General features: G+C 42.6%; 1 non-coding gene across 1 annotated transcript; it reads left to right on the top strand.

Annotated features, from left to right (window-relative positions):
- Window positions 1-1,237: 1,237 nt before the first annotated feature.
- On the top strand, window positions 1,238-1,311 carry Trnat-ugu (transfer RNA threonine (anticodon UGU)). Its single transcript has one exon. It is a non-coding gene; the product is annotated as a tRNA-Thr (tRNA).
- The last annotated feature ends 5,499 nt before the right edge of the window (window positions 1,312-6,810 follow it).

The raw sequence follows: 6,810 nt of genomic DNA, 5'->3' as shown, positions 1-6,810 counted from the left end.
CTAGGTCAGTTGGACTCTAGATCTCGTGGTGGAGACACTGCCTTCAGAATAAAGACTTATGACCATCACAGCCACAGTCCTTTTCCCACCATTTCCCCCACCCCAGACCGTCATCTTGGATTACATCACGGAATGGATGACAACGCTCTCTGGTGGTGGTACTGTGTACTAGACCCAAACCTCGTGGTGAACACACTGTTTCCCGCCATCTTGGATAACAGTACTTGAGTCATCAGCTGACATCATGGTGGCTATCTTGGATTACGCCACGGATGAGAGTGCCCTCTGGCAGTGGTACTGTGTAGGAGGTCAGTTGGAGTCCGGACCCATGGCGACAGCACTGTTTCGTGCTATTGCCCCCACCATCTTGGGTTACATCACAGGAGGGATGACAGCACCCTCTGGTGGTGGTACTGTCTACTAGGTCAGTTGGAATCCTGTCCCCTTGATGACCACACTGGATGGTGGTAGTGCCTCTAACTGTTTAAATAAAATTGTACATGCAAAATAATAAAGACTTATGTCAATGACAAGTTGAGTCCTCTCCCCTCCAATCCTTAGGAAGTGATGGCGGTTGGGTGACTTAGGCTAGTGGAGTTAGCCAAGTGCCCTTTCTTTCCCACCATTTTCTTAGGTTAGTAGAGATAGCCCAATTGACACATTTTCCCTCCAAAATTCAAAACTTCCCGCCAGCTGATAGGATGAGGAGGAGGACTTAAATTAATGGAGGTGGTCCAAGTGACCTATCTTCCCGCCATTTTATTAGGTTAGTAGAGGTAACCATGGTGTATTGTGTTATCCTGATGGATTTTGAACTTCCTGCCATTTTCTGGGGGAGGGGTGTTAGGTTAGTGGAGGTAGCCAAATTGACCTATGTCCCGGCCATCTTGGATGACGCCATGTCCGCCGTCTTGGATGACATCATGGGCTGTTACCAAGTCTACATGCCGCCATCTTGGGTGACGTCATCGCCGCCATATTGGATACATCTGGAAACAATGCAGAGTGCTATATATGACGGTAGTATCTGTTCCCGAAAGAACAGTTACCGTGGATGACCATGCAGCTTTTCTAGAAATGAAATGATAATTAAATAGACACCCTAGCTGCATACAGGCGTTGATGTACTTCATTGGGGACATGTTGAAAATGTGTGCCCCAACCGGGACTCGAACCCGGGATCTCCTGCACGGGGAGCGTGCAAGGGATAAGTCCCTCCACACGCACTATCCTCTGTGCCCGCGGTGGCTCAGATGGATAGAGCGTCTGCCATGTAAGCAGGAGACCCGGGTTCGAGTCCCGGTTGGGGCACACATTTTCAACATGTCCCCAATGAAGTACATCAATGCCTGTATGCAGCGAGGGTGTCTATTTAATTATCATTTCAAATGCAGAGTGCGTTCGTACCGCCCTTGTCTCATACTACCACATGCAGAATACGTTTTGTTACACCATTCCTGGCGGGCTGCTTGAATTTACGTGCGTAACGGCCTGAGTGGCTAACTTCACTGCTAATTGACTTAGAAGTGGCGCAACGTATGCAATTTTTTTCTGAATAATTATTTCTCAGCGTATTCTACCCGGCAACATCCTTAAAAGCTTTCCATGCTGTTTCTTACCACCTTGTAAATGTCTGTTACATTTATAACGATTATTTCTTCCATGTGAATTTAGTGTATAATGATATCCTCTTCTTCCCAACTGTATCTAAAACCAATTCTTATTATGTACTAAAAGATGAGTTATCGAATTCATTCTCTTCATTTTCAGTCATATTCTCTTCACACATCATATTTGTGATTTCCTCCCCCCTTCTCTTCACATCACGAATACTGTACTCTTCATAAGACACACCCCATATTGCTTTTCGGCTTTAGTTTCATGAATAAATTTCTCGTTATCGAAAGTCATCACAATTTTTTTTTTCGAGATGCATCGACAAGTGTACAGAGACTGAAGTCAGGCACATCTGTTCTCGACGAGACCCCTGCTCATAACTAGTGCCGCGGAGCCAGTTGGTTCCCATGTAATACGACTTGCTCTAATGGCTACCGCAGCCAGCAAACCACAGCAGCCTAGTGTACGGGCTACAACGAACTGTCATTGTTTTATTGGCTGGCGCAGCCATATCATAGCAGCCTAGTGTGCGGGCTACAATGAACTATCATTGTTTTATTGGCTGCTGCAGCCAGGCTGCCTGGTACATTATAGCCCGAAATTGTGTTGTGGCTGCCTCAGCCTCTGTGCACTGGAAACAGTCATACATATTTTTCCTTCAGAAACCAAATTCACGAAGACTGTCCCTGCAGAGGAATTTATACGAAAAATCAAGACCTGAATATCACTCTGAGATGCCGTGATGGAAACAGAAAGTGTTACACCATGAATTACCACTCCGATATTTGTCAAAGTTCGTGGAGATGTTCAGCACGCAACGGGTATTAATTCATTAAACTCTGATTCCATTCAGAATTGTGCCCATCGTATGCATTAGTATGTGGTGTCATCCCCACAGGCACGAATACACTCATGCATTCGTTGTGCCGTGGAAGCAAACAGTCCCCAATTGACAAACTGCCTATTGGCTTCTGTCTCGGGTTCTTCGGCCGACGTTCATCTAATGATTTTTCTGACGTTTCGCCAGCACGAGTGGCTGGCATTGTCAAAGCTTCACCCTCCATTGCCGGTGGTGAACTGGCACCACCGGCAATGGAGGGTGAAGCTTTGACAATGCCAGCCACTCGTGCTGGCGAAACGTCAGAAAAATCATTAGATGAACGTCGGCCGAAGAACCCGAGACAGAAGCCAATAGGCAGTTTGTCAACAAGTGGCCACGAAAGCCTTAACAATTTTGTAGTCCCCAATTATCGTCTTGAGAAATTTGTTACGATGCCTGAAACACATGCTGTGTCAAACATGAAGAGTCAGGTCCCAGATACGCTCTATGAGTGGCAAATCAAGGGATTGGGCAGGCTAGTCAAAGATCCATATTTTCATCAAGGAATTTGGGATGTGTACTGCAACATTCTAGCCGGCCGAAGTGGCCGTGCGGTTAAAGGCGCTGCAGTCTGGAACCGCAAGACCGCTACGGTCGCAGGTTCGAATCCTGCCTCGGGCATGGATGTTTGTGATGTCCTTAGGTTAGTTAGGTTTAACTAGTTCTAAGTTCTAGGGGACTAATAACCTCAGCAGTTGAGTCCCATAGTGCTCAGAGCCATTTGCAACATTCTATGCTGCATCACCCTGCAGGAATATGTCATTCGGTACCCTAATCATGAAGAATGTGACAAGAGGGTTTAACATTCATGCCACATACAGGGGAACTTCAATTTCCATTAAAAAATTACCAGATTAGTGTTATTGTCATATCCAACAGTTCCCACACCGTGATTCCAAAAGTTAGAGTGGTGTGGGTCTCGAGAATCGCTGCTCGCGGTTGTCTTTGACCATGTCGTCTAAAATCACTTTGGCGTCTGTCTGACCGCCACAAACTGAAGCAAGACATATTGATGAACACCATAGAATGCCTATCGATGTCACAGTCGACTCTGGCTTTCACTATCGCATCTGTTGCGTATGGTACGGCGTCGGCACTAAACGAGACATGGCAACTCGAGATCTCAGCTCTCGGCTCAGTTTCCAGTAATCCATTCCCGATGATTCATGGTGACACTCAGCCTGCAAACTCAGCACAGGTATCAACTGTTGTCATTCACCTATTCGTAAGATCTTCTCTTCATGTAGTCCTTCTGGAAGTACCTGTGCTTACACTTGTTGTGCTGAAAAAGAGACCATATGGCTTTTTATGGTTTTTGTTATTTTTTTATATTTATGGGTATGTGAATTTCAGAACTCAATTATCAGCAGCCGAAAGCAGTTCCACAAAACTCAAAAATTCACGAGAAAATCGGCTTAGAATTTTTCCGAGCATTTTTAATTCCCTAGCGCAAGGACAGCTCTATCTATAGGCTAGATGGCGATGTGGTAGAATGCTCGCTTACCAGATGGGCCATGGGTCACCCAGGTTCAGTTCCCAACTGATGCAAATTTTTAGACTAAAAAAACATTTTCTACGAGCATTACCGTGAAGCGTAAAATACATAAAGATGGAAATAAAAAATCGGTAATGCTCGAAGTTGGTGATCACTGGTTTGAGTCTCGATTTAGGCATTGTTTCTTTCGTTTATTTTTCCTTTCAGTTCGAATACCTATGTCATTCACGGAAGAATTACAGAAGGAGCAGTCAGACAACTGGCAACAACTCAGAAACAAATTGATCGAAACAACACAAACACCGATTCCTTTGCAGAAAAGGAACAGCATCCGTGGTAGAACGACAGATGTGAGTACACAATTCATTCTCGACAGGATGCATACAACAATTGGAACAGCAATAAGACAGAAGACAACTACAAAACATTCCTCACAGTGAGGAAAGAGACTGCCAAATTAATCTGAAAAACAAAAGGAAATACGAAAAGGATCAGCTAGTTGAAATCGAGAAAGATTTCGAAGGAAACAACACTCGAACTTTCTATAAACATTTCAAAACCAACGTCTTAAAGTACCAACAACAAAATCTCCGTTTCAAGAAATAAAAAGGGCAAGTGGCTCTAAATAATCGAGAAAACTGCAACGTACTTCCCAGATATTTCAAAGAGGAAATTAACTGCATAGACCCAACACAAAGGTTCCCATCGTAAGATCCCTCCAGATGAAGAAGAAATTGTCAGACAGATCAAAATACTAAAAAACAATAAACATCGGTGCAAGATGGAGTCGTAGCAGAAATCCCCAAATCAGCAGGCTCAAACGTCATAAAATAAATCACCAGAATCGTTAAGACATTTGGCAAACAGAAAAAATCCCAGAACTCTGGGAAAACACGTTAATTCACTCTTTACACAAGAAGAGAGCCAGAACAGACGCAAATAACTACAGGGAAATCCAACTAATATCATTTGCGGACAAGACTCCATCCCATTGTCTTCTCGATAGAGCATATAAACAACTTAAACCAAAAATTAGAGAACAGCAGGAAGGATTCAGACCAGACGGTTCATGCCCAGGGCGAATCTTGAACCCAAAGCTAATCATAAGATATCAGTGAATTTTTAGCAAAAATTTAGTCTGCAGATTTGTTGATTCCAAATAAGTCTATGACTTAGTTGACACCGAATAACTATTCCAGATATGAAAAGAATAAGGTCTAGATCCGAAAACACTTGCAATCGTAAAACAGACACTGCCAGATACACAGAGTCCTTAAATTCACGGGGGACATCTCAGATCGTTTCCAAGTCAGAACGGGTATAAAACAAGGAGATGGGCTGTCTCTTTTACTTTTCAACTGTGTTCTTAAGGAAGTGATACAAGAATGGCGCAAAAAGAAATCAGTTCTCGAAATTGATTAACCGATCACTTTAGGCACAGGCAAGTTACCTGTGGATTCTCAGCATTTGTAGACGATTTGGCAATAAGTTATTAACTCGTGACATTTCATCTGCCCAAAATCAGACTGTCTCTTGAGGGAAACTACAGGAAAATTAGGTCCCCAGACATCTTTTGAAAAGACAGAGTACATGACCAGCAACAAAAAAGAAACCAAAATTCATGGAGATGAAATATCGAAAAATAAACGAGTTCCACAATTTAAGTATCTTGGGGAAAGATTCTCGGAAAATGAAATCGAAAAAAAAAAGCAAACGAAATTAGATGAGAGAAGATCGAAACTGCACACCGACTTACCCAAAATATCTACAACAAGAAATGTATCTCCAAGTACACAAAACTAAGTTATTACAATAGCATAATTAAACCAGAATACCTCTACGGATTAGAAACACAAATTCTGAAGAGGAAATCAGAAACTGAAAACAACGAAAAAAAGGAAATTAAAATCGCGAGAAAAATGCTACGCCCAAAATTTGTAGACGGACAATGCCCACTCAGAAGCAACTAGGAAATCAAAAAAATAGGCAAGTATCCATAGTGACATTAGAAAACTCAGGTTAAGATTCTATGGACACATTAGAAGAATTAACCCAGACAGACTTTCAAAACAAATAGTCCACTTTTATTTTTTTTTGCAACAGTTGTTGTTGTTGTGGTCTTCAGTCCTGAGACTGGTTTGATGCAGCTCTCCATGCTACTCTATCCTGTGCAAGCTTCTTCATCTCCCAGTACCTACTGCAACCTACATCCTTCTGAATCTGCTTAGTGTATTCATCTCTTGGTCTCCCCCTACGATTTTTACCCTCCACGCTGCCCTCCAATACTAAATTGGTGATCCCTTGATGCCTCAGAACATGTCCTACCAACCGATCCCTTCTTCTGGTCAAGTTTTGCCACAAACTCCTCTTCTCCCCAATCCTATTCAGTACCTCCTCATTAGTTATGTGATCTACCCATCTAATCTTCAGCATTCTTCTGTAGCACCACATTACGAAAGCTTCTATTCTCTTCTTGTCCAAACTATTTACCGTCCATGTTTCACTTCCATACATGGCTACACTCCGTACAAATACTTTCAGAAATGACTTCCTGACACTTAAATCTATATTCGATGTTAACAAATTTCTCTTCTTCAGAAACGCTTTCCTTGCCATTGCCAGTCTACATTTTATATCCTCTCTACTTCTACCATCATCAGTTATTTTGCTCCCCAAATAGCAAAACTCCTTTACTACTTTAAGTGTCTCATTTCCTAATCTAATACCCTCAACATCACCCGACTTAATTCGACTACATTCCATTATCCTCGCTTTGCTTTTGTTGATGTTCATCTTATATCCTCCTTTCAAGACACTG

This window comes from Schistocerca nitens, chromosome 3, assembly GCF_023898315.1.
Source record: "Schistocerca nitens isolate TAMUIC-IGC-003100 chromosome 3, iqSchNite1.1, whole genome shotgun sequence".
Taxonomy (NCBI): domain Eukaryota; kingdom Metazoa; phylum Arthropoda; class Insecta; order Orthoptera; family Acrididae; genus Schistocerca; species Schistocerca nitens.
Note: the sequence above shows the minus strand (reverse complement) of the source record. Positions and strands in the feature narration are given on the sequence as shown.